The sequence below is a fragment of the Trachurus japonicus genome, chromosome 13, assembly GCF_045865225.1.
Source record: "Trachurus japonicus isolate A0001 chromosome 13, Traja_1.0".
Classification (NCBI taxonomy): domain Eukaryota; kingdom Metazoa; phylum Chordata; class Actinopteri; order Carangiformes; family Carangidae; genus Trachurus; species Trachurus japonicus.
In genome coordinates this window covers 22,965,591-22,985,443 of record NC_140919.1, presented here as the reverse complement: position 1 = coordinate 22,985,443, position 19,853 = coordinate 22,965,591, and the positions used below count along the sequence as shown (strand labels likewise).

The 19,853-nt window shown below is 39.9% G+C and overlaps 1 long non-coding RNA gene across 1 annotated transcript; it reads right to left on the bottom strand.

Moving 5' to 3' along the window:
• Positions 1–12,552: 12,552 nt before the first annotated feature.
• On the bottom strand, positions 12,553–19,544 carry LOC146975959 (uncharacterized). The gene is made up of 3 exons (XR_015037369.1): positions 19,262–19,544; positions 16,920–18,848; positions 12,553–13,563 (listed from the first exon to the last, which is right to left on the bottom strand). It is a non-coding gene; the product is annotated as an uncharacterized LOC146975959 (long non-coding RNA).
• Between the last annotated feature and the right edge of the window lie 309 nt (positions 19,545–19,853).

Genomic DNA, 19,853 nt, shown 5'->3' with positions numbered 1-19,853 from the left:
GATATGCATTTATGTGTGTCTATAATTACATGTAACATATGTTTTCTTTTGCAGGAAGTACGCCAACCTCTTTGCGCCTATCGTCTTTGACGATGATGATGAAGATGAAGTTCTCGTTAAAGAGGAAAAAAAGGACATGCCCTCTAGGCACAATAGAAATCTGAGTGAGTCATATAGGCACAAGTAGAAAATTATCGAGTCTCTACTCTGTCCAAAATGTGATATAAATGTGAGGATCTCACCTAAAACGAAACCTATCTGACATTCTCTGCCTGTAATACTTGAATCAGGTCCAGTTGTTGAGATGTGTGTTTGAAGAGAGTCAATTTTAATTAAGCTTATAGAAATAAAGAACTTGCTCATTCTTTTACAGATTGGACTCTTAGTGTCTCTCGTGTCAATTACATGTCAGGATATAGTATGGAATATATAATATGGAATGACAGATTTTTGTAGCTACTGTGCTTTGAATCTATTTTTAGTGTCTAAAACAATTCTAGACTCGCTTTTTTTTCTAGACAACTGTGCAGGCCTGAAATAATTTGCAAATTTGGCATTGCAATTGACCACAAGAAAGTCACCAGATTCATTTCCTCTCGAGATCTGATATATGGGATGGAGCTGTAAGAGGCTTTCGGCGCAGCTTACTCCGAAAATAAAAGTGACATCTTTTGTGAAGTTCACAATGAAGATGCAGGTCTTTTGAAGAAGGTTAGACACAGTGGGCCGAGGCGAGAATTCCTCACACTTCTTATGAATCAACCTGAGAAATCGTCCATCTTCGATGGACCTCCAGAAAAACGCTATCTTGTGTACAATCCCTCAGGTGGGTTTTTTTTTGTCGTTATTATTCCAATGAGAAGTATTAGATAATTTTCTTTATTTTTGTATTATCTTCCACTGATATAAATGATAATTAATGTACTCTCTATAACAGCTGTCAGGGAAGATGAGTACTATCTTGCAAGATGATTGCTGTGTCCGTCGTACACGGGGACCAGCACCCATTTCCTCTCGAAGGACCTTGTCAACCACATAATAGGGAAGCCCAAGTTTCAGCGCCACTGTGGAAGATGTAAAAGATGAAGATATAGGGAGAGCTCTACAACCAGGTAGACAATGATTGTGACTCAAGGAAGGAATTTAGAGGGCACCTGAAAATTATTTCATTAACTGAAAGTAAGACTAGACTCAAGAGATGGTTAATTGTACTTATTTAATAAGGGACAGATTTCCACTTATTTCAACGAGTAAAAAGTCATTGCATCTTTTTTTATTGCTAAGCAGATGTCATCAAGCAGAAGTGTAAACAAGCATGGATGTTTGGTTTGGCCTTTTTACTTATAAATGTCTCTTTTTAATAGGTCCAAGCAGAATCGGAGGAGGATTTGCAAAATATAATTTTGCAAAACAGCACAATGTTCCAGACAGTGGATGCTTCCGTCCTTTCATCTTGTGAGAAGCGTACACTCGTGGAGGAGTACCTCAAATGGTACATTATAAGACCGCAACCACATTGCCATTCAACGGTTAATATTTAAATCCTTTTTTCCCCCCAGCAATCATCCACAAATGTAATCTTTTAGTTTTTAACTGATCCAGCATTCAGTCAGTACTACAAATTGCATATCACTGCAGCCACTGACACATTGTGAGACAGTGCCAAAATAGCATGATTGAGAAGCATCCTTACTGAATTAGATTGTAAAAAGTACCATCTCAGCTGCTATGTCCTCTTTTTATCCTATTTCAGGGAACTGCTGGACAAAACCTTTTAATGTATTGAACGATAACTAGCTAATTTTAGGTTTCCATCACCTTTATGATCCACAAAGTACATGTAATTGTGTAAATCATGAAGTACAGTCTGACAACGACGAAACATATTTGAGCTCCCCTGGTTTGTTTCTATTCATTATACATAATTACTTAGAGTAACCAGCTAGTAGTAGTGAAACCAATTGGCTGTTTGAAACCATAAAGGTTCAGTACTAAATTACCATCACCGGTTATGCTCCATTTGACCCTCAATACCATCCGGCTTATCTGTCAAATTTTTCCTTTGTGTGCTTCGTGCTCAAATAAATTGTTTGTGCTTTGTTTAGCACACTTCTGTTTCTCTACAATGTGAAAGCAAGATTTTTAGGGGAGAAGTCTAAATCATGATGATCTCAACTTTTTTGACATCACAACTAATTTCTGTACACTATGAAATGTTGTCTGTTTGATCCCATATAAACAATTCTCAACAACTCTTATCTGTAACTATTTAGCACACATTGTTGCTATATGTTTGGTAGTATTGTTTTCTGTCAGACCTGATAAATCACACCTATGTCTTGCACAATAATTGTCCTTAAATAGATTCAAAGACGGACTGGCTAGTCTGGAGTTTTTGGCTTCAGCCCAGAAGCATCCTGGTGTGCTGGCCCCTCTCCTGTGCTATTCTGCCCAGGCACTGACTGCTGCTGAAATAGAACGTCTGTTCAGCCCAGGCTTCAGCACAAAGGGAAGCAACAGGTGGCAGAAAGAGACCAAAGTTATCGGATTTTGGGCTGATTTTCTACTGGAATGTGAAGGTTTGTCATGGCTGTTTTGTTAGATATACAGTCGCAGAAAACATTAAGAGACCACTTTTACAAATGTTTCTTTAAAAGCACCTCTACATGTATGGTACTCATTTCATTCTAGTTTTTTTTTTTTAAATACCAACACAAACAGAAAGTCATTCTACTTAATGAGACACTGTTAGGTGATCGCCTGAAACATATCTGGTTTTAGAGGAAGATTATAAAATCCACTGCTGGGATTAAACATTGAAATCATCCCACTAAAACTGATGTATAAACACCTAATTTAAAATATTCATGTTGTGTTGTTTAGCGATGAATATGAACATGTTTTTCTTTGCATCAATTCAAGTGTCATTACACATTAAAATACACAAATGGATAGCAAACAAAAGGAGGTCTGATACCTTTGTGGAAAAGCATGTGTGGGGACATCTCAAGTGATTGAAACATGGAAAAGATTCAAAATTTACCATTACACTAGTTGTCATTTTCTGCCAATAAATGCCCCAAATGACATAATTTCATTCATTTAATTTTTGGGAGAAATGTTGTCAGTAGTTAATAGAATAAAACAGAAATGTTAATTTCACTCAAACCACCAACCTATAAATAGTAAAACCAGAGAAGTCATCATTTTTCAAGTGGGCGTCTTCCACGACTGTACAGTATATGAATTGTATAGTGCAGTCATATTTATAAGTTTTAGTTTCTTTATAGAAATATAAAGCTAATGAGACACTTTATGTTTTAAGGTAATGCAGTGTCAAACAATGCACTACTACTTTGTTGACTTTCTCTTTTTAGATGACGGGAGGGTTGTGTCCCTCCCAGATGTGCTGATGTTTGCCACTGGCTTGTCAGCACTGCCACCAGCGGAATAACACCTCGACCAAGTATAGAGTTTTTAAAAGATTCACCGCTTCCATGGCATCCACATGTTCGAACACACTCAAGCTCCCACTACTCGACTCCTACAGTGTCTTTAAGAAGAATATGGAGTTCGGCATCCAAAATGCGCCAGGCTTTGGGTGTTTTTAGTTGCCAAAGGGACATTCATGCATAATCACTTTTATTAAAAGTGGTTTGAGCTGTGGCTTGATTTAAGCTCTGTTTTATTTATTTTTTGTCTTTTATTTTTCTCAACTCTCTGGTCAGAATAATGCCTTACAAGGCCATGTCTGCTTGTTTACATACGTTACTGCACTGCCTGTTGTTAAAAAGGCCATTTGGGACGTGTAAGTAATAGTTCACCAGTGAGAGTGCATCTGTACAATGTTCAAATCAGTGCAGTTGGCTACTTGCATATCTACTTCTCAGAGCGGTGTCCTGATTTTTGTTTATTGTTACGGTATTGCTGTTTCCTGTTTTTTTACAGCTCTACATATATTTCAAAAAAACAATGTAAAATCAGAACAAATGCTTTTTGTAAATTGTTGTTTACTTGAACATTGAATCAGAAAATAAATACAACTGTAAGTGTAATATGTCTCCATTTAACTTCCACAATTAAAGTTGCCAAATCTGAAAAATTCAAAAGAACCACTTTTTTGGATATTTTCCTATAATTTATCTCTTGAAGCAATTTGTAAATTTTGGATCACATTTACGAATGGGAAGTATTTTTCAAAACTCAGGCATTTATAGTCCACCAGTCATGTACTGATAAGCATTAAGATGCATTAAAGCAAAACACTAAATAAGGAAAATATTGTCTTAATACGTCCATGTTAATGTGGGATACCTAAGAAAGGTAGAAACAGGGGTTCCAATAGTCCATATCTATAGCCCAGCTATTTCCTACAGAGTGATGTACAGTTCTGAGGCTGTCTTCCCAGTCTTGTGGCTGTTGTAGTCCGTGGTGTTGCACTGCCTGCTGTAGGTATTCCTCGATGTCTGGATCACCGCTTAAATCAATCACTTGCCTTGCCTCAGGAAACACATCCAGTTCCCTGTCTTCAACAGCAAATCCACAGTCCCTTGAACCAAATCTGCAAAATTAGATGAGAAATGATATAAAGGACAAGGTTTGAAGTGGTCATTGTTAGATTTGTTTGTTTGTTTATATACAGATATTTATAAACAATGTTAGAAACAGATAGCTTCTAAATTCAACAATGGATTATACAACACATACAATTGTCCAAATATATTCCAGTTTAGGCTATACCACAACACCTTACATTTTTTTTGTAATGTATATGATAATTACTACTGTGTGGCAAGAGATACAGTTCATTCGGAATCCCTCCTGGACATGATGCATGTCTGCTTGGTCGAATCCGGTGCTTGTTCCATAGGTCCACACATTCATCCAGGTCTTGCTGCAGAACATTACTGAAGCAAAATCTCAGTAAGCACTGGTTGTTCGTGGGTTCCATTGAAGAGTCCCAGAGTCTCTTAGGTCTCCAAACAAGTCCATCCAAAACTGAGACCTGTGGATGCATTATAATAAATAATAATAAGTTATTTACAATGATTTTACAAGTGCTCAAAGAGACTTACATACAAATAGCACTTTTTAAATGGATACATCTTAACAAAAGCGCAGAGAAATCATAATGTATATCATGATTATTACAACAGTAATGATTCAATAACTTTGGGAAAGATATGGCTTCCTATGTTATTTGGCTCTCGCTTAGTGTTGAAGTGGCCTGAGTTAAACAAGAACACTATCACAGTGACAAATACGGAGATTTTAATAATAAACACTGATCAGTAGAATTAAAGACAAAGGTGATCACTATACAGCTTCCACTGTACTTTTTCATCCATCAAACAACACAGATTTACCAACCTCCCTCTTCTGAAAAAAGACCACCATGACTCGATGCGCTGATTCGATGTGGATGAGCCGTAACTGTGGCTAGACGAGCCGGCATAGTGGTCCATATGTGGTGACGGAGGGTACACTGTATGGCTGCCATGGTACCATTTTCTGTCCGAGGTCCGTTCTCAGTCTCATTGGAACCACACCAATACTCTTCGCACAATTAATGTAATTGTGAGCGATAACGGATGGATTGTTGTTTGTTTGGTCCACAAACGAGCCACATTATCTTCCTCGAGAAGCCATCGATACACCCAGAGAGAGCCAGGCCAAATGGTTTAAGCTTATCATAGCCATCTACGTGCCAAATATAGTTTGGACCCATGGAGTGATACGTGCGCCTCGTAAACCTCCTGCGTGTTCTCATCGCCGTCCCTCGTGGATTCAGATGCTTCAGTAGCCTCATCACGACATCACGTTTAACACGAAGCCTGTGCTTTTGCTGAAGAACCTGCCACATAGTCCGATAACCAAAGAGTCTCCCTGGTCCTTCCAGCTCTGTTAGAATGGCACGCCTCACCTCAGGGAGTGGGGAATAGTTTCCGTCTTCTGTACAGCCCCGCTTCTTTTAAACGCGTCTTCAGCGTACGCAGACTCATGTTTAACGTTGTGATAAGTTGGACAGCATGTCCAGTATCACTTCATACTCATGTCCGGCATCAAAGTATTGCTTGATAGCAGCGTGTACCTCCTCGTCTGTGGCGCTCATGTTTTTCGAAAAATGGAAACAAACCCCGTCTTTTCCGGTTCAAAGCACGGACCAGTTCTTTTGTCCAATCAGAGACTATTCATGTCGCCCGAGGGTTCCTACCTTTTCCGGTTTGGTTAATGTTGTTGTGTTTTCTCTTTCTGTGTTGTGTGTTCTCTTTCTGTGTTGTGTTTTCTCTTTTTGTGTTGTGTTTTCTCTTTTGCCGTTGTGTTTTCTCTTTTTGTGTTGTGTTTTCTCTTTTTGTGTTGTGTTTTCTCTTTTTGTGTTGTTTTCTCTTTTGCCGTTGTGTTTTCTCTTTTTGTGTTGTGTTTTCTCTTTTTGTGTTGTGTTTTCTCTTTTTGTGTTGTGTTTTCTCTTTCTGTGTTGTGTTTTCTCTTTTTGTGTTGCGTTTTCTCTTTTTGTGTTGTTTTCTCTTATGCCGTTGTGTTTTCTCTTTTTGTGTTGTGTTTTCTCTTTTAGGGTTGTGTTTTCTCTTTTGGGGTTGTGTTTTCTCTTTTGGGGTTGTGTTTTCTCTTTTGGGGTTGTGTTTTTTCTTTTGCCGTTGTGTTTTTTCTTTTGCCGTAGTGTTTTCTCTCTTTGTGTTGTGTTTTCTCTTTTGCCGTTGTTGTCTGATTTGCCGTTGTGTTTTGCACTTCACGGCCACCGTACATTACCATTAAAGCTGTATTCTATTTACCACCTCAGTAAGAAAGTTTATTAATTTCTAATTCCCAGTGAGACCAGAGGTTTAACCATGGATTTGAGTAAAGCCTGCAGCATGCACACAGCCACATCAGGAGGTTTGGGGAAGCTTAGTTTTGCATTTTTTCTGCCCTGACCAGTGTGTGTGTGTGTGCTGGCCCGTAGGCAAGGGGAATTCAAATCCCTCCTCCACTCCCGCCAACCCCCGGTCAAGGTTTTCTTTCATGTCATATTAAATACATTTAATGACTGTCACCTTTTAAATAACCATTCCAAATTATTCTAAACTGATCAAAAAAAGAAAGTAAAGCAAATTGAAGCCTGAGTCTGCAGACCTTGGCGCATGACTGTCATGCACCCAATCCAGTGGATGGTGGCAATGCCCCCATTTCCGTTGGTTGAACCACCAATAAACTGAATAGAAGATGGGTAAAAAAAGAAGATAAAGAAAGAAAATGGAAGAAAGTTGCGGCTATTTTGTCCCACAATATTGGAGAGATGATCCGAAAAAAGGGCCAAAATAGGTAAGGTGCTAAATCTACTGAGTAGCCTAAGCCTTGATGCAAGGCTGTCACCGTATGGTCTTGGGATCCAAAGCTAGCTGTAGCACACTAAGCTCGTAACCTAGCCTAGCATACTAACGAGCAGAAGCCTTGTGATACACAAATGAAATATATATAAAGAAAATCCATTTTCTTATGTAAAATAATTTTTTGATTTTGGTGTGCAACCTGAACTGCAACCTGAACTTCCCCTCCCCTTTTTCAGCAGTGCAGGATCCTGATGAAGGCCTCGATGCTGAAGGTGGCACTGTTGAACGGTCAGCCAGTAGGGGAGACCGGGGTTGGTTGGCTACAGGGGTTGGTTGGCACACCCCTGTTTTCTGGCCTCCTGTTGGTCACAGACTCACAAATGTGACATCAAAATGATCATCTTTTTGAGCTGCACTTATCTAGTTTGTTAAAACATCTGAAAATGACACACTTTTTTGCTGAGAGCAAAATATCAGTTTTTTAGTGCCAAAAGTAAAAAATTGCCCCCTGCACTTAAAGTGTTATAAAATTGCTTTGGCTTCAATTTGATATGAAACTTGAAAGTCTTTGATGAGTGATGTTAACTGGGCAACATCATATATTCACAAAAGTGGGTTTGTTTTGGTCGGGGTTGGTTGGCACACTCATGTCGGGGTTGGTTGGCACACACAAACCAACCCCAACATGCAGTATACATATATTAAATGTGATTAAACATAATTTCATACAATTCAGTGCACTGAGTGCAAGAAATGGGCACATCACTTATGCAGTGAAATGGGCCACAAAGCCTACTACTGTATATGCCAATACTGTAATTCCAGTGATTCTATATAGGCCTTAATGTAAATAATCTGCATCCACCCCACACAGCAAATCTAAAACACAGTGAGATGGAAATAAATAAAAATACAAAGAGGTGATATGCTATATTTAAGAATAAATTCTATGTTCATTGAATATTTTCTCTTAAAAAAAAAAAAAAAAGCTCAAATCATTTACTGTTTGATGTTCTGTGTACGTGTTATCTTGTTTGTGGCCTTAAAAGCCCTGTTTTAGTATGCAAATATATGCATGCATGTATGCTATCTTCTTAAATTTGAATATATTGGAATTAAATTTCCAATTTATTATTATATTGGTTGCTTCATCCATTCATTTTTACATTGTGCCAACCAACCCCACGAAGTGTGCCAACCAACCTCGTGTCGGGGCTGGCCCTCATTCACACACACTATGACATGGCAGTGGACCTGGATGAAGCTGTCCACATTTAATCAAAAATGCACCCAAGAAGATCAGAAGTGATGAGTGTTCTCATTCCAGAAATGACAACGGAGGTGAGCAACAACTAAGAGAAAGACAACTGTCTGAGTAGAGAAATAGTACACCTAAATTTAATCCGATTCGTGTTAAAGGAAAGTTAGGATGGTAAGAGATAGTGCACTTCGTTGTGGTTGTTGTTGTTTCGGCTGTTTGTCTTCACTTACCTACCTCCTCTCTGTCTCTCTTGTCTTCTTTTTGTTTTCCTTTTTTTTGACTCTCCCATTTCGCATGTATATTTCTTTGCTCATACTTTTTCTCTTTCTCATGTTCCAATCGTTCCAGTTCATCCTACATACGCACAGACCATTCACAGACACGCACATACATACGCACACACCACTTTCCACCACAACATCAATTCATATCTATATATGTACAACCCTGTTTGCACCAGAATACTATTTGTCTTTGTTTATTTGTCTCATCTAATCCTTTAATAGGTTGTTTTGTCACCAGCAACCAAAAACATATGTGTGATGTTAATGAGTGTGTTGAAACTTGATGTTAGCAAGAGATCAAATATACATTGGCCAGATATATACGTATCTGACAGAGAAACCAAGCGTGTATACAAGAGAGAAATGACGAGTATATCTCACTTCCCCCGATAGTCTCCTTCTCCTCTATCATTTTAACAGGGAAGGAGAAGAAATGAGAGACAAATGGATGAAAAAGAAAGGAGAACCATCAGAAATAGACCAGAGTCTGCAGGCTTCATAACTTCTTTAATGGACCAAATGCTGCTGATTGACACATTTATTACAGAAGAACTCATCTTCATACTGCCCTGCTGCGAGATGACGCAGAGAAGAATGAGACATTGTAATAAAAGAGACTGAAAGAAGAAAAGAACATTGTGGAACAGAGTTTTTAAACGCCATAAAACTACTGATGGATTTTTCCTAAGTGTAAAAGCGAGGTGGAGCCACCGACACAAAAACATGATAGACTGGGTTCACGAAATCTCAGGCAAACTGACTGAGAATATATAGAAAAATCACATAGCAAGCCACTTTCAGGATAGATACCAAAGATTTCAGAATTTGATCCTATGTTTTAGATGATGAGGATGGAATTCACAACTCTTAAACTCTTTAAAATGTGTGATCTGACACTCGAATTGCTCATATTGAGAAAAAGGTGGATGACCCTGTTGCAGAATTCTTCATCAGAAGAATAGCTAACACCCAAAAATGATTTCTGCCAGTTAAGTCAGACAACTCTGAAATGAGAACAAATAATTTATTTAGTATAAGCATTGCAAGCTGAAGCACAGCATAGGTATCCTTGAGCATGGCTGCAGCAGGTTTGGCGTCAGGCTCTGTCTCAGTTATTCGTTCCCTGAATGATCTGCTTTGCCAGACATTATAGGGAATGAAGCAGACCCCCCGCAGGGATCATAGAGACAGAGCCCACAGGTGGATGCTGGGGAAGAGGTGGGTTTGCAAAACCTCATGGGCAGCAGCAGCAGCTGCAGCAGCAGCGAGATGTATGCAGAAGCAGTAGCAAGGGCAGCAGCATAGCCAGGGACGAGCAGGTAAACTGGGGGGTTTAAGTAGCCTGCCCTATTTGGAGGAGGAGGGCATGTGACTGATCAGCTGATCAGTATGGGCGCAGCTTGAGTTGTCTGCCTGAACGAGCTCCACAGGCTTCGCATCATCTGTCTGTCTGGGGTGTACCCTGCCCTGGCCTGCACAGGACCCTGGTAACAGTCACAGTGTCACTACAAGGTCTGGACGTGTAGTCCAGAAACTTACATACCTGAATGACTTTGTGCATAGGCGGCGCTATCAATAGGCTAGGGGAAGCTTAGCTTCCCCTAAATTGTCACAGAAAATAAAACAAAATCATCACAAAAAATAAAATAAAATCATCACAAAAAATAAAATAAAATAATAAAATAATGTTTTTTTAATACTATTCTCGAAAGAGGTGGGAAATACATTAAAACACGTTTTTTAAAAGGAATTATGGTAACACTTTCTATGAAGACCACCTCTATAGTGCATTATGAGCGCATTCATAGTGCATTATAATGCTCATCATAATCAGTCATAATGCACTATGACTACACTCATAAACACACATAAAGCTTTATGATGCACTATATCAACAGTTATAAATCTAGTTTATAATGATTTATAAATCCAAAGGCCTTATGAGTGCTCTTGACTGGTTATAAACTACAGACTGACTGATGGGGCTTATAATACATTATACCCCTCTATAAACACACCTAACAATCAACTGTTATAAGGACTCATAGGATGCTATAATATTCCATGAAGGATCATAAGTTATCAATGTATGCTTTAAGTAAAGTGAAGTTTATATGGATGCATCTATAATGCAGCATACCTCACCATAATGTTTCATTGTTGGTGTTAAGTAAAGTGTAACACATGTGCATGCATTTAAAAGAATCTATGATGCATCCTAAGTCATTATGTCAGATACCAAAGTATAGATAATTACATTAAGATTTGTCTGCTTAGGAATATGACATTAAAGCCGGGTTTCAACTTCCTTGAAATGACAATAAATCATCCAGAGATGAATATCAAAGCTTTTGCACTGATCATGCGATTATTTATCTGTAAAAGAAATACAACAATTTATTCACAGTAACTTTTTTTATTATCACCTTTTTCAACGATAACAATCATGGTCTAAATACAAGTTATGTATTAATTGGAATATGAAAATAACTGCATAAAAAACTTAACTGCCATTTTATGTTCAACCTAAAAAGTTGGAGGTCAAATGTGAATATAGAATAATAAACAAACAGTTGGTCTAATCCAGTGCTTCTCAAAGTGTGGGGCGCGCCCCACTGGTGGGGAACGGAGACATGACAGGTGGGGCGCGACAAACGGGAGGAAATTTTCAATTTCATGCCTATCTTACTGTAAATGCTATTGACAATAAAGATAATTCACTCTAAACAAAACACCCACACACAAACAAAGTAATAATGGATAGCTAAAATTATTAAAAAGCATTAGGAGACCGGGAGAAAAAAACCTGGAACTTAAGTGCAAAAACAATGATTGACGTCGGGATGTTAATTGCAGCGGGCCAACAAGGTAGCAGCAGCTGAGAATTTCTAATAGAGACTGGCTCTGGTAGCAGGCTGCCGGCCGCGAATAGCGCAGAACGGAGACCGCTTCCCTTCTGTGCTCAAGTAGCCTACCGGTTGTGTAGTTCAGACCATAGACTGTAAAAAGACCAGAAGTGACACGCGAGCAATCGCGTCAATCTTGGCAGGAAGTCACACATGAAACGAGAGAATCTGGTCAATTATCAAAATAAAGCACTTTTCAAAATAAAATACAGCGATTGACAAATGTGATCATATTTGTGTGCGTTTTATAGCTTATATTTGTCAGACTTGAGAGAGATGAAAACACACACACACACACTTCTCAGCTCAACATTGAGCATGACTTGAGAGTGGCAGTTTCAAGCCTGCAACCCCGTTTTGAGAGGATGTGCAGTGCAAAACACGCACATTGCAGCCACTAATACAGGGACAGTCCACTTGTTTATGTTTTTGTTTTTTGCACAGATTGCAAATGAAACACTGTTTCATTATTTGACTACTGTAGCCTACTTTTACTTTTCGTTTTTGATCTGCACTTTTATTTTCTCTTTTTGAACTTTGTGTTATTTCATGTTTTTGATTTTGACTCATTATGAAATATGACTGATAGGCTACTTGGTGCTAGTAAGTTCAATAAATTTGGAGTAATTTGTCAAGATTTTTGTTGGGGCGACGGGGGGAAGTGGGGCTTGAAAATCCCCACTTGTTCAAAGTGGGGAATGACGAAAAAAGTTTGAGAACCACTGACCTACGCCAACTTGCACTGATTTCTTGGTCATCCTCCTTGAACTCTCCCACCATAATCCTTGTGGTATTGGTCATTTTTCTTGCGACACTTTTCCAGACATCTGAGTCGATGTTCTGCACACACTTTGTTGTTTGGGAGACTTGGCCTCTCTTCCTTGAAAGGCAGTGGCATTTCGTAATGCCCGTTTGGCTTCTGCTTGATGCCTTCTTTCAGCTTCGCCAAGAACTTAATATCTTCTTGTGATATTAGAACTTCTTCACTGAACTTCTCAGTGAGATCCGACTCGCAGACCTTGAGCATATCTGCCGGAGTGATCATTTCCTTGACTTGAGTTCAGTGAACAAAATGGACCTCAGACTTGAGCTTAGAAGAGGGTTTGTTAGCTGGCAGAACTTTCTTTATGATGACGCGGTGGCTGACACCGATTTCATCCTCCTGCTCATAATCAACATCAGTGCTGCTGTAGCCGATGATGCTCCAACCCAACACAGACCTTTGTGCATATGGCTGGCTTTCATTGCCTGTAATGACATCTCTGGGAAGTAAGGCTTGGGGACAGTTAAAGCCGATTAACAATCCTACTTCACAGTCAAGCTCAGGAGACATTTCATCTGCCAAATGTTCTAGGTGAGGCCAGGACTTTGCCGTTGTGCTTGTGGGTATTTGGGATCTTTTTGCTGGTATGTATTCGCTGGTGTAGGTTGTTGGGAGTTTGATTTTAGTGTCAGAGCTGATGCCTCTTACCTGTAGTCCTTGCACCTTTTGGCTGTTCACCACCTTTGTTTTTGATGTTATTGTGGACACTTTAAGTTTTACTGGCTCTTTCTTGACACACAATGTTTCAGCTGCCTCTTTCAGGATAAAGGTTGTGTCGCTCTGACTATCAAGTAAGGCATACACTAGAACTTCCTTATCTGGTTCAGTTGTCGTGGAGACATAGACTGGAACAATAGATGAAGTATGAGTGCTGCTCTTCTCTTGAACAACTTGGTTAGAGGTAGCTTGCTGTGTTTCTATAGGTTCAGACTGTTGGTTCTTGTCTCCTTTGTTTTCATTTGACCTTCCCAGCAAACATTTCCTCGACCTGGGTCGAGATGGAGACGTCCAATCTACGTCGCGTCACGTCGTGACCTTAATTCGACAGTTTTTCAACATGATAAAATAACATCTGAGTAAATATGACATACATAATGAGTCATTTTAGATCGGATTAATTGGTTAAATACTGCCAGCAAACATTTTCTCAATCCGCGTCCAGATGACGACATCCATCAGACGTTGCGTCACGACGTGACTTTATTTAGACTTTTTTTCGACATGATAACATTAGGGGGGATACGATCTCACATAACACATATTTAACTAAAAAAACACTGCCAAGAATGATTTCCTCTATCTACTGCTGTCTAGTGCTGTGTGGAGATGAAGACATCCAGTCAACGTCCAGTCATGTCAGGACGTAGATTCCACCTCTGATTAACGTTGGGCAGGCGGGTTGATATGACGTCTATCTGGGGTGAGATGACGGCGGATGACGACGTCATTTCAACGGCGTTTAGACGGCATCGGTTTACGTTGTTAAAAACTATTCAAAATGATGGAAATATGTTTGTGAATGGGAGAAAACAATGTAGTACCATCAAGTGTATTGGCGGGGTGGGCTTAAATGTTTGTTATTCTAGCATCCATCAAGGAACTATTTTCCTCGCGTAGTGAACGCACCTGGTTTCAGCTGCGGTGCGGCGGCAGAAGAAGTTTTGAGTCGGCGAGGAGAGGACGCGTGTGAAAGGTGAGCTTCGAAAAATAGTGTAATTTAAAATGAAAATGTGCTTGGTAAGACATTATACGTTCATGAGTTACATGTTAAAGTTCTGATTTTGTTGCTGCATCGTGTAATGTTACAGATATCTGCTGCATGTTATTCGTAACCGAGCGGCGGCTAACAGTAAGCTAGCAGGCGAAATAGCAAGGCCTACCCTGATACATCGAGTGTAGCATCGATGTTAAACCGAGTGTGTGAGTTCAATGATCATACATCATCTCCAAAGAGTGTATTTTTATTGTAGCTCCGAGAGCATGGAGTGGCAGACTTACTTTTAGCCTAGCAGGCATAAACAACTGAACCCAAACATCCACAAATACACAAGGCGGCGCGACCCCTACTGGGCACAACAGGGATCATCATGAATGATCTACATTTTCCCTTTGTACTTCCTTCCTTGACCCAGGTGGACAACAGGATGGTTAAAGAGGAACTCTTAAGGATTCCATCCTCAAACCTGCTCCATGTGTCCCTTAGCTCCAGAGTCCTAATGCTGGTTAAATCAATGACTTGTAACTAATGCCTATAGGCTTTATAAGGAACCATCAGAAGATTCAGGCTACTGTGTGGGTCTAAGAAGTGGTTATGTCATTACTCTTTCAAATCCCAGGACAAAGTCTTACTGTAATTTATAAAAGTGCATTTTACATCTGAATAGGTGCTCTATAATTTTTTTTTTCTTGTGTCCTCTCTGCAGCTGCTGTGAAAAGATGGAGCATTAAAGGACAATTCCAGGCGAATTCAACTCAGGGGTGTATTTTCATATCATTTTAGGTCTAAAAGAATGAATCTGAAGATTTTCAGTTTAATCGCTCCTGTTTTGCGGTAGTTGCGTCTGTCCGTGCATCGCCACGGCAGCAATGAATGGGAGTGGATGTAAGTTCCGCTGTTTAGGCTGTTTCCAGCCCTCAAAGCCGCATTTTTTTTCCACAGACAGCATCAGATGGCTACTCAAACATGCACCGAGAAGTTTATTTACTTCAAGCAAGCCGACATGTTTGTAAAAGTCGATCTAATTCAAAGTCTCCCGGAGTCTCGCGCGAGCCCGAAGTTGCAGTGCTGGTGTATTCAGGCGCAGTAGGAGCTACCGCTTGTGTCATAAACACAGGAATATCAACTCTTTACTTGCTTGAAGTGTACATTTTTTTCCACATACAGCGTCAGATGGCTACTCAAAGATGCGCCGAGAAGTTGTTTTTACTTGAAGCAAGTAAAGAGTTGATATTCCTGTGTTTATGACACAAACAGTAGCTTTTCCCACTGCTCCTGAACACACCGAGCACGGCAACTGGGTCTCGCGCGAGACTCCGGGAGACTTTGAATTAGATCGACTTTTACAAACATGTCGGCTTGCTTGAAGTAAATAAACTTCTCGGTGCATGTTTGAGTAGCCATCTGATGCTGTCTGTGGAAAAAAAAATGCGGCTTTGAGGGCTGGAAACAGCCTAAACAGCGGAACTTACATCCACTCCCATTCATTGCTGCCGTGGCGATGCGCGGACATACGCAACTACCACAAAACAGGAGCGATTAAACTGAAAATCTTCAGATTCATTCTTTTAGACCTAAAATGATATGAAAATACACCCCTGAGTTGAATTCGCCTGGAATTGTCCTTTAAGGCCACAGATGTGGAAATAGAGAATGCAATGATGAATCATCTAAAGCATGCGCCAGCCAGAAGCGGGGGGAAGGAGCAGATCCTCGTCGCTGACTGTTAAGCCTCCTTGGCTATGACCTGACTTTACAAAAAAAAATTTGTTCTCTAATAAATATATTTGTTTTACTTGTTTATATGTTTTCAATACAACCAGTTGAATAGATCTTGTCCTGAATGCTTTCCTTTTATTATTCTACCTATTAGTCCATGCACCACTTGTATTTTACAGTATAGCCTAGGTGAACATCACAAGGATATTTTAAACCTTCAGGTTTATTTGCTATCAAAGTTTCCGTCAGGTTCACTTTTCCAAAAATGCTGATGTGATTTGATGTCTTTGACTTTTTGAAGTCAATGCAGCTTGAGATTTTTTTTTTTGCTAAAATTGAGAAGTTTGTTCAAGTATGTGTACATTAGAGCATTGAGAATTACACATAGGATATGCAGCACAAGATCTGTGCTTTTCATAGAATTTCTAGATATGATAATGCCAGTTATAGAAACCTTTTGAAATGCAATACATTACATGTGTAGACAAAAAGGTTGAAATGTAAGCTATATTGCAATTCGAAACGACAAAAGTTGAAATGTTGATGTAAAAATTATGCCGTCTAATAGCCGTCGAAAAGACGTCGGTCATGGCACCGACGTCAGGAAAACTTTCATTTAAGCACCTCAAATAGACGTAGAATCAACCTGTTAGATCGACGTTAATTAGACGTGAGATAGACGTCATGAAGTAGCCTGCTCTGTGAGACGTTGATAAGTCGTCTAAACGACGTTGAAACAACGTAAAATGATGCCGTCTATTAGCCGTCGAAATGAAAAACTTTCATTTGAGCACCTCAGATCGACGTCGAATCAACCTGCCTGACCGACGTTAATTAGACGTGAAATAGACGTCAAAATGTTTGCTGGGTTGTTTTCATTTGACCTTTCTTGTTTGTTTCTTACAGCTTGTTCTTGATCCTTCTTCCCACGATCTTGATGTAGGCACGTGGGGTGGCGTTTTCCACATAAGTCACACACACTCCTGGATGTACAAGCTTTGGAGTTATGGCCGATCTTAAGGCAACCAAAACATAACTTCTCCAGTTGCACAAACTTAACCCTTTCTTCAACTGGCTTCTCCATAATCTTGCGACACCTAAGGAGAGTGTGGCCTTTCTTCTTGCAAAAAATGCACATGAAGCTTGTCTTCTCACTTGTATTAGTGGTGAAAGTCTTAGCACTGAAGTTTTGATTTCTTTGATACTTAGACTGTTCTCTTTCAGTTGGCTTTGATCTTTCTTGGTCAATTGGCTTCACTGCATATAATGATGTGATGGGGTTACATGCAATTCGAGCCTCTGTATTGAGAAATCTCACGAAGTGTCTGAAGTCAGGGAACATTTTGTGTCCATCTTGATAAATCGTGGCTTCTCTATTCCAGCGTGAGCTCAACCAATCTGGTAGCTTGACAGTAATCTTTTGGTTTTCCACACAGTCGTTGAGAGTTTGTAAACCTTGAACATATGGCATAGCTGATTCCACACTGCTCAGAAAATCAACAAACTCACGAAGATTTTCACTGTCTTTGGGGCCAATTTTATGCCATGTGTGTATTTTGTCACGATATGATTTGGCAACTATAAATGGATTACCAAACCTGTCTTCAAGTATGTCCCAGGCCGCGCGATAAGCTATTTCTGTTCCTACAAGGAAATGGCCTTCAATAGCTCTCTTGGCCGAGCCACCAACATACTTGCGTAGAAAGAAGAGCTTTTCTTGAGTTGGCAGGTTCTTGCGATCAATCAGAGTACAGAAGGAAAGCTTCCAATCGTTGTACTTGAGAGGATCTCCTTTGAAAACTTCAGGTTCTGGGATTGGGACTCGATTGGCTGTGATTGCTTCAGCAAGAGTTCTCACAAGGTCATTGGGAGCTTCATGCGAGGTTGGATAGGCTTGAGTGGCAGGAACTTGAGTGGGTGGGGCTTGTTGCATGAGCGGAAGGGCAGCTGGGGTGATGACTTGACTAGCAGGGACTTGAGTAAATGTGGCTGGCTGTGGAACTAAATGTGATGTGTACATGGAGGGATATGAAAGGGGGTTTTGGGTAGCTGTGACCTCATGTGGGCGATGGACTTGACTGGGCTTGGCTCGTTGAGCAGGAAGAGCTTGGGAGACTGGGGCTTGATGAGAGGGAAAAAATGGATCGATTAAAGGGTTAAGTGAAAGTGGTGGGTGAAGAGATTCTGAATAAACTTGCAGCCTTGCTTGTGCCGCAACATGCCCTTTAAGTTCTTCTAGCCGTTCTACTTATCTTCTTTTCTCTTCCAGCTTCATTTTTCTATCAGCACTTTCTGCTATGAACTGAGCTCTTTTTCTAGCACTGTCTGCTTCAATTTCCCTTTCTTTAGCTTCTCTTTCAGCCTTTAAGATTTGTTCTTCCACTTCAAGTCTTTGAATTTCTTCCTTTTGTTGATGTTGTGCATTTGTTATCTTTATCACCTCTTGCGTAGCTACAACTTCAGCTGCTGCTTGTTTTGCATTCAGGGACAGGATGGAAGAGTGTCTGGATGCCTTGGATGAAGCCTTTGACCTAGCAGTTTGAGCTGAGGAGACACTGGACACTGTGCTGTCAAACACTGACTTCGCATCAGGCCAGGATATATCTTCTGAATCATCACCACTGCGAAAGTGTTGAACATTTATGTTTGCAATCCTCGTGAATGCTTGACATGTATCATTCATTCTCCGAATGTCAGGCTCAGGACTTGAAATGGCTCTTATTTCGAGGTAAGTTTTGTCAATATCAACTTGGATGGTGTTGATTGCATTTGCAATTTCATCAATCAGATCAGCATCATTATTCTTAATGGACCTCTTTAAAGCTTCAGTTGGTAACAATTATTCAGTCATATTTGCTGGAATTGTCACTATATTCTGATGGTCAGACATTAAATGAGTAATTTAGGACAAAATCCAACTCCTCTGGCTCCACCTACAGCCTGTAATCGTATTTGCCAAAATCCACCGCGCCCGACGATTCTCCACCAGTCAGGTAGAGGGAGCAGGAGGAGCAGCCAATCGCCGCTCCTACACGTCGTGCTATGGATACGGTACATCTTTTTTTTTTTTTTTTTTTTCTCTGTGGGTGCGTTCATGGCTACTTTGTGTGTGTCTGTGTGTGTGTGGGGCGCATGGCAGAGGTTCATAAAGGGACCTGACGGAGTATTGTCTTGAAATTTCCGACCAAGTCGCGGAGTTTACTTTCACTTTCGTCAACTTACCAACTGGAGCTTTAAGCCATTGATGTGATATTTCCATCTTCTGTACATCTTTACCAAACTCACGTTTAGATTCTTTAATTTGTCATCTAACAAGGCTTTTCCCTTTTCAGTGAGCTTTCGTGTGCGTCTAGTTTTCCTGGTTCCTGGAGGCAGTTGTGTGTCATCGTCACCAACCTGAGAATGTGTATCTTCAACTTGCTCATCAGCGTCGGCTTGCTGTGGTAGAGTAGTCTGCTCTGCGTCACTATATTCTTGAAAGTCTCCATGAGTGACCTCCTCAGTTGGCAGAAAAGTATCTTCTTTTGTGTGTGACATATTAAATGTGCAGAGTTTTAAATGTGTTGAAATGTGAATAAATGTATTCTGTTCTCTAATGTGTGCAAATATGAAAATAAAAAATGTAAATATAATCTCTTTGATTACCTTAGCTTAGACTTTGCATAATGCACCTTTTAAACACAACAGTATCATAAAACACACTTCAATAAATGAGTAAAACAGCAATTAACAAAGTGTAAATACTCTTGGCACAGTCTAAATATGAAACACTCACTTATAAACAATACTTTGATATTAACTTCTTAGACTTAACTGGA